Below are 12736 nucleotides of genomic sequence, written 5' to 3'. Positions count from 1 at the left end.
GTTTCTTCCTGCAGTGGAGGTCTAGGATTCACTAGGGATTTGTGGCTGAGTGGGTCAACTGCACTGCAGAGACCCGTCTACCTCCCAAGCAGATTAGGCACTGTTGACTTGAACAGGCACCCAGGTTGCTTGATGCATCTCCTACGGATGACCATGAACTTGGAGTGTGCACAGCAGTAGAAGACTAGCAAATGTCTGAGCTTATGTGTGTGGCCAGGCTGCTGTGAGTGAGATATAGCCAGAGCTGACTCAGCCATTAGGTGGACTGAAGCAGCTGCCTCAGGCACCCAAAGCCCCCAAAGTGGCAGCTGAATCCTAAGTTCTTCATCCCTACTGCCATTCCTCTTTGCCAGGCAAACAGAATAAAGTTTCCTCAGGTGCCTGATGGTCTGCTCCCAATGCCGCCTCTTTTCCTGAATAACTAGTTTTGTCTAATTTTGAACCAGAAATATTGTGGTGCACTATTCCTGGAATACTGCAATACCCAGTTGATGCAGGGAGCGAATGGAACAAGTTCCTATTCTATCTCCCAGTTCCAAAAATATATTTAATACGAACAGTCCACAAGTAGCAGACATACCAGATACTGCACTGATAATAATAGATACTGACACTTGATCTTAGTAAATTGGCTGAGAAGCAATGCCAGTTGTTTGGGAAACACATAAGAACTACTTTTCCAATGGATTATTGGGTACCCAAGAGCAAATAGAGGCTGTAAAGTGCTCACTACTGTATTGGAATCAGCAGGTTCACAAAATATACTCTAACAACATTTATTATTTCTATTGTCCAACCAAGCAGCCTCTTGACAGACACTTTAACCTCAGCAATTCTGGATTTTCTCAACTGTGTCAATTTCTCAACTGGCTGGCTGGCCCGTTGTGATAGTCTTTGGTGCAGTGTTTGCATAAACCCATCCATTTACTTTTCATGCTCTGTGTAACTGTTAGCTCACTGCATGCCAGTGGAGGTCCCAAGTGTTTCAGTTGGATAGCTTTCTGTTCTTCAGATAAAATAATGCAAAAACATCTGTGAGCAGAACACTCATGCTTACATTAAAATTTGTGCCCCTCCGTAAAGGGGTGTTTGCAGGAAAAAATGTTACGCATATAACATTGCTATGCTGTAAATGAGTTTTCTGCACATAATAACTGCAGGAGGGGAAAGTATCTGGTTGGTTTTGCATACCCTTTGAAACTTGGCAGAGGCCTGTCCATTAGGGCAAATGCCCCACCAACCTTCATCTGCCCTCAGCTAAATATTTTTATTTTTTTAAAAAACATTGACTCTGAATCTGAGTCTGTTTTCTGTCAGACACATTAGTCACACTTGGTCATGCTATATTTGTGACACTCGGAAATGGGGAGCGGGGGAGATGGGGACAGATAGCAGTGATTCAGCCTTTATAATGTGGAACGAAGGAAGCACTTCTTAACCATTTAGATGAAAGAAGTTAGGGAGAAGCTTGAGGTTGGTTTGAAGTATGCGGGTTCTACACAACTAAGCATTACACAGAATAGACCAAATGAAATTAATGGCCTCAAATTTCAACAGCTCTACTTTGAGATCACATTCACACATTTAAAGCACTGCGATGCCACTTTTAAGCAGTCATGGCTTTCCCCACAGAGAACTTGTAGTTTGTTCAGGCTGCAGAGAGTTGTTAGGAGACCCCCTATTTTCCTCACAGACTGACAATTCTCAGAGCAGTTTATCGAACAATCCCTCTTCACAGGGAACTCAGAGAATTGCAGCTCTGGGAGGGGAATATGGCAGGCTTCCTAACTCTCCACACCCTTAACAAACTCAGACTCCCAGAATTCCTTGGGGGAAGCCATGGCTGTTTAAAGTGGTATCATAGTGCTTTTAATGTATGGTGTGAACATGGCTGAATACTGTACAGTGGTACCTCGAGTTACATACGCTTCAGGTTACAGACTCCGCTAACCCAGAAATAGTACCTCAGGTTAAGAACTTTGCTTCAGGGTGAGAGCAGAAATCATGCTCCAGTGGTGCGGCAGCAGCAGGAGGCCCCATTAGCTAAAGTGGTGCTTCAGGTTAAGAACAGTTTCAGGTTAAGAACAGGCCTCCAGAACGAATTAAGTACTTAACCCGAGGTACCACTGTATATACACAGGGCCATAGCTAGGGGGTGGTGAGGTGGGCACAGGCGATGGGGCGGGCAAAATTGGCTTTAAAATATGTCCATAAATATAAATATTGATTATTGCCTCATAAGAAATGGTTTTAAGTAGAGGGTGAATTGAATGGGGGGAGGTGGGGGGAGGGGGTTGGAGGAGAGGCGGAAAGAAGAGCTAATTTGTCTGTGATTAGGGGGCCCAATCTGGACGGTTCTGCCAGGGGCACAAGATTACCTAGCTACGGCTCTGTATATACAGCATGTAAAGGTAATGGTAAAGGACCCCTGGATGGTTAAGTCCAGTCAAAGCCGACTATGGGGTTGCGGCGCTCATCTCGCTTCAGGCCGAGGGAGACAGCATTTGTCCACAGACAGATTTCTAGCTCATGTGGCCAGCATGACTAAACCGCTTCTGGCGCAACGGGACACCCTGACGGAAGTCAGAGCGCACAGAAACGCTATCTACATAAGGTGTGCATGGGCAAGTAAGTCCTACTGAACTTCAAAAGTCTTGCTCCTTAGCAAAAATGCTTAGCATTTGCTGCAGCTCAGAAAGTCAATTACACTTGCCAGTGTTGAATTTAGAGCAGTGCAGGCTGTTCCCGCCCCCCACAGGGCGCCAAGCCGAGGGGGTTCAAAATAACAATACTTATATTCAGTGCTTTTTTATGGGGGTATGCATACACCTAAACGTTTTGTGAATCTAAGTTTGGCCTCACTGAGGGGCAGTATTTCAATATGAGTAGGAAAATGAGAGTACCCCTAATCATTCTTTTTAGGGGGGGGGACACTGCCTATATTTATGGGCGCACCTACTGAGTAGACCCATAAGAAAAGCAACTGTACCAGAGCTGGATTTAGGTTTGATGAGGCCCTAAGCCAGGGGTCAGCAAACTTTTTCAGCAGGGGGCCGGTCCACTGTCCCTCAGACCTTGTGGGGGGCTGGACTGTATTTTGAAAAAAATTAATGAACAAATTCCTATGCCCCACAAATAACCCAGAGATGCATTTTAAATAAAAGCACACATTCTACTCATGTAAAAACACGCTGATTCCCGGACCGTCCGTGGGCTGGATTTAGAAGGCGATTGGGCCGGATCCGATCCCTGAGCCTTCGTTTGCCTACCCATGCTAAGCTACTGAAAGTAATGGGGCCCTTTATATGTCCAGCAGTCCTTTGCCAACAACAAATGGTCGGTTTTTTGTGTTGAATATATGCTATATGGTAATTTATGGACCTAATAGGTATCTAAAGCCATTTGCACATAACAAACAGGAGCCTACACAATACAAAACACTGTTGCTGTATGTAGGTTTAATTTTCTTTTTAATCTTATATTTTGGAAATGTAAATCCAGGGGTTTTTTTCCCTTTCAATTTTTTGGGGGGCCCGCAAGAGTGTGGGGCCCTAAGCTGTACCCAAATGATTGTGAAAATAATAATAAATATCTGGTGGGGCGCCAAATTTTGCCCTTGCTCGGGGCGCCATAATACCCAAGTTCGCCCCGGCACTTGCTGGCCGGCGGTGGCGTCCACCAGAGCCGCTTCCCCTGTTCCCTGCTTGGCTTCCGCAGCCCTGCAGCCAGGGCACCTGCCGGCTCCTCCAAGCCAGCAGAGGAGGCCAGAAAGCCCATGAAGACACGCTGGAAGTGAGCTCGGCAGCAGGCGGAGAAGAGGGCGAGAGCGGTGCGCCCCGCTCGTCCCCTAGAGGCGCAGCCCTCGCCGAGAGGTCGGTCCCCCGCCTGGGAAGAGGAGCGCGCAGGAGAGCCGTTGCGCGCCGCGTCTGCTCCTGAAAGGAATCCGGGGTGGGCGGAGCGGGCTGGGGAGGCTGCAAGGGGAAAACCGCCTGCGAGCCGAAGGCTGCTCGCTTCAGCGTGGACGTCCTCAAGGGAGGAGCATCGGCGGCAGCCTCGGGAGAAAGGGAAGCAGAGCACGCTGGCATTGGCCGAGGGGACACAAAGGGGCCGCGAGCGGCGGAAGGTCGTTTTCTGCAGGGGAGATGCTGCGGACGCGGCGCGGGTGGTAGAAGGGAGAGAAGCGGCCGGAGGAGAGAGGTGGGTACCGCTGAGACGCCCACCGCCCCACCTTGGCTCTTTAGGTTGACTCGGGCTTCTGTGGAGCCCCCCACCCGCCCCTCAAATGATCTTCTCCGCCCTCAAATTATCTTCTGGGACAAGGGAAGCCTTGTGAGGGGAGTTGATCCTGGCTCTGCAACTTGGGCGGCAGATTGTCTCCCAGAACCATAGAATTGGAAGGGGACCCCGAGGGTCGTCGACTCTAGTCCAACCCTGCGATGCAGGAATCTCAACTGATGCATGCATCGCGTGTGTTTACATTTTGTGGAGGGGCGACGGCAAGGATGAACCACCCTGTTCTTATATCTGCGTTTCAACTTCTGTACGAATCTTTCTTGGCGTGGCTGCTGCTTACTGAGACCAGCTTTTTTGCCGTTTAAAATCCGAGTTTCCTCACCAGCCAGGGAGGTTGTGCTTCTAAGAGGTTTCCCCCGCCAACTTTTCTCTGTGGGGTGACCTTTTGTCTTTCCACATTTCTTCCCTCCAGCTCTCCAAACTGGCTGGGTCCTGCCTTGAAATTCCTCTCCTTTTCATGTACCTGGTGCTTCCTTCCTCGCCAAATGTGCCGCTTGTGCTATCATATGAAGAGCCTGGTCCTAAAAGCAACCAAAACTTTATTTTGAAATCTCCTCTCTGCACCTTCTCCGTTAAAGAGAAGTAGGTTGCAAGGAACACCAGCTGTTGTTTTGTCTGGTTTTTAATAGTATAAACTCCTCCTTTATTAGTTCCTCTTGTGTGGAGGGAGTTTGGGGTGTAGGAGGAATTCGGCCATCCATCTCTTGCATCAGATTTAAGCCAAAATTTCCCAGCTTACCCCCTTTCATTTCCCCCTCCCCATTCATTCATCAGCTGTGACCCATTTACACTGCACTTGAAATTTAAACTGGTTTAGGTAGCTGTCCTAACCCTGCTTACCTGGGTGTAAGCTCCATTGAATTCAATATGACTTACATATGAGTAGCAGTGCTGCTAATTTCATTAGTCAGTTCCTTTTTAAAAAAAATAACTTAAAGTGACATGGTTAGGATTGCTCTGTTAGTCCTAGACAAGTGTAAACTAACAACAGCTAACTATCTGCCCTCAGGATGTGCTGGGTGGGACAGATATAGCCCAACACATCTGCAAGGCACCTGGTTGATGAAGGCTCCCTTAGGGCCTATGAGACTTGCTCTGTGCTATTCCTTATTGTTTTCCCGTGCCCAAAGGAGAAAATATTGTTCTAGGAGAGACCAGAGGACTGTTGGATATCCATATTGAAGGATATGTGGCCTTTACCTACTTTTTCTAGATGCCCAATCCAAAGTATCAGGGAAAGGGCCATCACTCAGTGCCAGAAGATCTCCAGAAGATCTCAATTTCAGAAGGCCTCAGATTCAATTCTGAACACCTGTACGTAGGGCTCAGAGATATTCCCTGCCTGAAACCGAGACAATACTGAGCTGGATGGACCAAGGCTCTAACTCAGTATAAGGCAGCATCTTGTGTTTAATTACACTCGTAATTACACTTGCTGTTCTTCCAAGGAACCCTGAGTGACATTTTAGCCTCAAAGCAAGTTCTTGTGTGCCCTTGGGAATTTCATCATATTATTCTGGAAGACGGGTGCTTCTGACAGAACAAATCCCCACCATGCAATTCTTACTGTAAAAGCAAAGCTTTGGGGATTGCAAGAGTTAAAGCGTCCCTCCATCTTCAAATCAGAATAAGACTGTACCTCAGCTATGAGCAAGGATTTTCAAAGTTTCGTTTCAGCAAGTTTCCACTAGCCAAATGGTTTGTATCTTTCCAAGTGTAAGAAAGACAAACATCAGTTGACCCACGGAGCTCAGCTTTGTCCCAGGCATGAAGCCAAGTCTATTAATGGTGGGTTTTTTGTTTTGAAAAGAAAACCGGCCTGTTGGCAGGCTTCAAGGTTCTCAAAAAAGCATATAATTAAGTAAATATTGAATGGGGGTGGGAATAAGATGAGGTGTTGTCGTCCCAGTTCACACTTTGCAATTTTAAGGAGTACACTTACAGCACCTTAGGGTGAAGACAATCAAAAGTCTTGTGGTGATGTGTTGCAGATTTGTTACGCTATATGCTTTTCCGCATTGCAGCCCATATATCATCAGATATCTGTGTAATTGTTGCTCATTTAGCAGATAGACATGATCCTACCTGTCCCATGTGCTCAGCTGGGCCTGCTTTGTGTCCTGCCACCAGCTGAGGCACAGCTGATGGGAAAAGGAGAGATTGCCCAAATCATATGCCTCATAGTTTTACTGGTGTATAATAGTTTCCAGTGCCAAGTTAAGACAGTTTTTGTATATGAACGCATGTTGGTGTTTACAGCACACTCCTAACTATGTCAACTTAGAAGTCCTCTTGAATTCACTGGGGCTTACTTCCAAGTAAATGGGGTTAGGATTGCAGTGCGTCTGTGTGTGTGCATGTATTCTGTGTTGCTTTCATTTTCTGTGTTGACGTACTTTTTACGCTTTTAATTAATTTAAACATTTTAATGTTTATTTTGATCTACCTTGAGAACTCAAGAGTGGAAAGGCTTGTAATAAATGTTGTAATAAATGCGCCAGAACACTCTCTCAAGAGATGTTAGAAAGCTGCCAGGTTTGTGATGAGTGGGAGCAGGCAAGCCCAGTTGAGATAATAATTCCTTTCTGTTTTGTGTAGAGGCTTGAGAAGGAAGCTCATGTCTCCTTGTGTCAATTTATGCCCTTGTGGGGGGAGGCTTATTCTACCCTTTGATAATCTACTCCTTATTATGACTGATGTCATTCATCAACCTTGAATGCAGTCAGTGTGAAAGCATTGTGGTCTGTCTGTAACAATATAACTGTAATGAGATTTTACAGCTCCCCCCATCCCCAGAGAGTGACTTTGGGAAAAACAAAAACTTTGCATTGTCTGATTCTGAGCATTCTTATAACCTTGGCTCATTTTGTAAGGGGTTGCTCAGTCTGCAGCCTGATACACCTTGTGGAGAAGGGCGTAGCTCAGGCCTTAGAGCAGAAGGTCTCAGGTTGAATCCCTAGCATCCCCTCCTGGGGCAGGGAAAGACTCCTGATTATTGCATATAAATGCAAAGCATAAATAAATTGTATGCTTTTCAGAAGATGAATAGATGGCTAGAAATTAAAGAGATCTGGATCGCTTTCAAGTTATATATGTGTATGTATAGAGCAATTTCTTTTTAAAGTCTATCATACAAGTCCAATGGGCAGGTACAACCGAAAGACTAACCACAGAATAATGAAACAGCCGAATTTAAATTACATTTTTCGTTACCTTTTAAGAATGCAGGATTCACCCTTTCAGATATATCAATTTTGAGGTGACAGGAAGATTAAGGACTTGCGTCAGGGTTCAGTTGTCTGCTCGTGGGTGTATTCAGCATTAAACTGTAGAAAAACAGTACCTTTAAAAAACATTTGTTGTGATTTTTTAAATTATTATTATTATTTTTCTGTTGAACTTTTAATGCCAGCGTGATCAGGAAAAGCTAAAGACTCTTACCAAAATTTCAGTTTGTCTGTGTAACTGAGACAACACAGGAACATAAAAATGTAAGGGTAAATGATAACAAACATAGAAAAAGTCTAGGAAAATATTTCAGATTCCTAGATATTTATGTCAAAAATTGACTTACCCAGGCAATTGGACATTTGCCACTGGTTCAACAGTATTGTAGAAATGAGTTTTATTCTTGAAAGTTGTAGGAAGAACGAAGAAATTATGCGTACATTTAAATGATTAAAAATGAATAGCTGCGTGTGGTCTGCCAAATTTCTCTCTTTCACAAGTACTTTAATTTTTGGAGCTTAGACTTTTGAGGGAGAACATTATTTCTTAATACACAACTAATTTGGTGTCAATTTCAATCTGCCAAGAAGATTTATTTAAGAGGTTGTAAATTCACCTCACTACATTCCTGCTTGCAAAATAATTCCTTTAAGGGAAACAGAATTGAAGCCTCTAAATTTGCTAGGCTCATTGTACAAAAAATTAGAAATGGGCACAAGGGTTATAATCTAAAGATAAGACTTGTTAGGAAGGAAATAGAAGGAAGAAAAAACCTGAATAGCTGTTGCACTCTCGTGGGGGAGCCCCTTCACCTTTCTCAGTGACCCTAGAGGTCAGGGGTCTTCGGATAGAAGTGGCATGGTCCTAGGTAGTAACAACATCCATATTAGTTGTGAAGTGGCTTGATGCTAATGGGTGTGAGATAATGGAGCTTGAGCCAGTGGGGTCCTTGTATGTTAAAAATGGGTCTGGGGTTTGTTTGTTTTTTTGTACCTCTTCCAAATACTGTAATTATTTTAGTTTCCCAATAACCTGCCTGTGTGCTAAGATAATGTTCTGAGGCCCTTCCCTTGACTTTCCTGCCTTCTAAAGTGAGGCAGATGTTCACTAGGAAAATAACCTTTCCAGCTGTTGCCCTCTGTTTGTGGAACTCTCAAGTGGTCTCCTTGCTGTTCCCTTAAAAAAATTTTTTTCCAATGCCAGGCAAATGGCTTTAATTTCTTTTAGTTGAGTCTGCTGCAGTTTTTAGGTTTTTTTAGTTGTAATTTTGATTATATATATGTTTTAAATGTAATTGTCAGCTACTTTGGACCTCAACTGAAGTGAAAGTCAGGATATTGAGATTTTATAAATAATTGGTGGGTGTTCAGTGTCTTCCCACATTTTGGGCTGCAGCTCTAGCCAATGAGAAGGAGCTTTTCCAAGTTTGTGAAAGTGATTTCCTTGTTTTCGCTGCAGCGAGTGAGAATCTCACTGCCACAAGAACATTCTTCATATTTAATTTTTTAACCCAAATGTGTATTTGAAGTGAGGGAGTTGAAAAACTTAGACCTTCCTTCTGCATTGTTGCTTAATCTCAACAATGGGACGACACTGTATTATTTGCAGTTGAGTTCAAATGCAGTGATATTTGAATTTCTGGGCTCTTCTGAGTTGGATCCGATGAGACAAAGTTTTTATAAGCAGGAACATTTGGCAGGGACACAAGTCAAAACTATAATACAAATGTCTGCCAGCAGAAAAGACTTAATGACAGCTAACTTGGAGTCTGTTTTGACCAAGCTTTGTGGCTGTGTTTCGGTTTTGCTAGTGAGAGAAATATGATGTGATCTTCAATCAATTGTCCCAGGCTTAGGCTCATAAAAATAATGTGTTCATAAGGTTCTGAAGTGAATTAGCTGAGGATTTCAGCTATACAAAGTCCTGTGCACGAGCAATCTGCTTTTCTGTGTGCCGTCGTGTTGCATGGAGTAGTTTGGTTATTGGAAACCAAGGAAGTAATGTTTTGTTCAGTTGACTGTTGAAACTAATGGACCTAAGTTAGCCATGTCCATTAATTTCTATGGGTGTCCTTGGAGTATTTCTTACATTGGCTCTACCCATAGTGGCTTTTACTTTAAGAAAACCCGGTTCAGTAGAAGGCTGTCTCAAATAACGTTCACTTCTGTGTAATCTTATTTTTTGCTTTGCACATTAAATACATATTTGAAAGCAGTTCCTCCAGAGGCTGTTGTTGTCCTTGCTTGTGTTTTTCCCAAAGGCATCTGGTTGAACACTGCGAAAACAGGATGCTGGACTAGATGGGCCATTGGCCTGATCCTGCAAGCTCTTCCTATGTTCAGACAAGGTGCCTCCTTTGTCCTCCTTGGAGAGCTGTCTTCAAGAGCACGGCTCGGGAACCTTTGGCTCTTCAAATGTGGTTGGATCAGTCCCAGTCTGCGCTGCCAATGGCAAGAGATAATGGTGGTTGTTAACCAAAACAAAATTATAGAGGGCTCCCAAGTTCTCCATCCTTCTGTAGAGCCTCTGAAGAAGGAGCTGAGCCATGAAAAGTGAGAAATCTAGCGTTATCTCGTGCTGAAAGCAAATCATTAATATTGCTCAAAGGAAAAAGGAGAGACAGGGGTTTACCAGGGACAGGTAGCAGCACATAGATTCTGTCCCCGGTAAATAGGGGTCTTTGGAGCATATGGGATAGTGATCCTATTGTGGCCGTGCACTCAATGCATTTTATTCAAACATGCCATCTGTTTTCCGGGATTAAGCTTTTTTGGGGGGATAGGAACTGGTTCTACATGGTTGCATCAAGGGTTGTCCATTCAAAGCACTGATTAGCCCTGCTAATTCAAACACAACACTGCAATTAAAGTGTTAGTGGTCAAATGTCTGCGTGATAAAGATGGACATAGGTAAAGGTAAAGGTACCCCTGCCCGTACGGGCCAGTCTTGACAGACTCTAGGGTAGCACACGGAATGCCGTTTACCTTCCCGCTAGTAAGCGGTCCCTATTTATCTACTTGCACTTTGGCGTGCTTTCGAACTGCTTGGTTGGCAGGCGCTGGGACCGAACAACGGGAGCGCACCCCGCCGCGGGGATTCGAACCGCCGACCTTTCGATCGGCAAGCCCTAGGAGCTGAGGCTTTTACCCACAGCGCCACCCGCGTCCCTACAACATAGGGACATAGTCATCTTTAAAATATATGAAAAGGCAGACAGCCTACCTAAAGCGTTGGGAAGAAGGGTGAACAAGAAAACAAGACGGAACCTTTGATCAGTATGTTTTTAATTTGTGTTCCAGATGCAGCAGCAATCTGAATAATATGCTATGTTTGGGGGGGGGGAATGGAAATGTGCTGTGACTCACATTTTGTCTGTAAGCACTCTGTAGCAAATTTTAAACACAGAAAAGAACGGTGTAGGAAGAACCTTTCCGCCCCTAAGGTAGGAAATGATTGCAGGAAGTGTGTTAATTATTAGTACAGCACAGCTTTCCCCGACCTGGTGCCATCCAGATGTTTCGGACAACGGCTGGATCTGATGGGGTTCTAGTCCAAAACATCTGGAGGGCTTCAGGTTGTGGGACAGTCAAAACAAATCCAAAAGAGGATGAAATGTTTTGTGTAAATCATGTCTCTGTATTGGACTGAGGGACTCATAGACAGTAATCGATAAACACTTAAGGTTAGTTTTAGCATTTGTACTAAGCAAAAGAAGGGGTGTTAAAACACTGTTGCTAAATTTGTTTATTTCTTGCATTTTTAAGTTGTAGGTTTTAAATTTTCATTCCGTTCAAAAAAATAGTTTTTATCTACTATGTGTTTTGGAAAGTATTTTGTTTATTTGCTATGCATTTCCACATCTCTTATGAGTTAACCAAATTTTGCATGATGGTTCCTGAGAATCAAGGAGCAGGTTTTCTTCTATGTTTGGATACAGTTGGATACCATTTTAATTCAAGATGGCGGTTGAACCTTTCTGAACTGCACAGATTTTAACAACTGATTTCAAAACTGCACTGATTTTGGGCCGGGGGGGGTGCATTCTTAGAATTCCTGGTGGCTACAAGTTTGCTAGTCATTGATAATGTAAGCTTCCTTGAAGACCCTATGGTGAAAAGGCAAAGTTTAAGCAAAAATGAACGATAGGAGTGAGAGTATAAACGATAAATAGCAGGTTACAATAGCAAGATGCAGAGCATATGTTTAATACAGTGGGAGACAAGAGTGGAAGATAAGAGGATAGCTAGGGTGGGATTGGTAGAAGCCTAATGGATTGTGGGATAACAAGGAGCTTACATAAGACCGGAAAGATGGGTGGCAAATAACAGGAAAAGTTGATCTGTGCAACTGAGGGTAAAACTCGAGAAGAGAAGATAACCTTAGTATCTACTTAAAGGGCTTTCTGTTGTGAAAGCCAGTCTGTCTGCCTTCCTCTAACCCCAGTTAAATCTGTACCAGGTGCTTTCTTAAAGCCCTGGCTACTAGAATGGCATTGGTCCCAGGGTCCCTCTATGTTTTACATCCATAGCTTGCACCTGTGACTTAAAGAGCAATGTGGAGCACTTTCAACCTTTTGTTTGACATGCATATTGCACCATCCATGAGAAACTCCACTGCCTCTTGCAATGTCCACTTCTATTGGGACACCATGGTGCTCAGGTAATATTATGGAAGTGGCTCTTGTACTTTGTTTTGCTTTGCAGAAGGTTGTGTGTTGTCTCAGTGCCTGCCCTCAATTGTTATGGTGTGTGTCTGTCTTGCTGGCATAAACAAGATCCCATTCAACTTAGGCCAATCTGATGCATCTGCAAAGAAGCTTTCCCCCTTCCCTTTAGTTTAATAATCATGTGGAAGTACAGGTAGTCTGTTGTTGGCATCCATCTGTCTTGAGAGACAATGGAGTGTGCCTCAGGAGGGGAAGTCAAATTGCTGGGTTAGCAGCACCAAAGTGACTTCCCTGGGACACAAGCTTGGGCAGTGTGTAAGGCGGTTCCGGGATGCCCAGACGACAAGACCCCACTCTCAGCCTCGCTGATGTGGTCCAAAGGAAAGCAGAGCAATGTTTGGCACCAGTTTGGCTGCAGGAGTTGCTGGAAAGAGGCATACAAGGCACCATCCAACCATCTTAGGGACTCCACTCTGGAGTAGGGTTTACTCCTTAGTCTTTTCTTCTCCCGAAGATAACCTGCAGGGCAATGGAGGTTTAGGGTCATAG

At 44.2% G+C, this 12736-nt stretch overlaps 1 protein-coding gene and 1 non-coding gene across 3 annotated transcripts in view; one reads left to right on the top strand and one right to left on the bottom strand.

The window, feature by feature from the left end:
• Nucleotides 1-451: 451 nt before the first annotated feature.
• LOC114595065 (U2 spliceosomal RNA) lies at nt 452-644 on the bottom strand. Its single transcript, XR_003706147.2, has one exon. It is a non-coding gene; the product is annotated as a U2 spliceosomal RNA (small nuclear RNA).
• Nucleotides 645-3943: 3299 nt separating this feature from the next.
• NINL (ninein like) overlaps nt 3944-12736 on the top strand; it is a 48085-nt gene continuing 39292 nt past the window's right edge. Inside the window, exon 1 of one of the 2 annotated variants that reach the window (XM_028724998.2) lies at nt 3944-4197. The gene's annotated coding sequence lies outside the window, so the exon portion shown is untranslated. The remainder of the gene's footprint in view (nt 4198-12736) is intronic. The other variant, XM_028724997.2, reaches the window with a different exon arrangement.

The sequence above is a fragment of the Podarcis muralis genome, chromosome 3 (genome assembly GCF_964188315.1).
Source record: "Podarcis muralis chromosome 3, rPodMur119.hap1.1, whole genome shotgun sequence".
Taxonomy (NCBI): Eukaryota; Metazoa; Chordata; class Lepidosauria; order Squamata; family Lacertidae; genus Podarcis; species Podarcis muralis.
The sequence above is the reverse complement of the archived record's forward strand: the minus strand, read 5'-3'. Positions and strand labels throughout refer to the sequence as shown.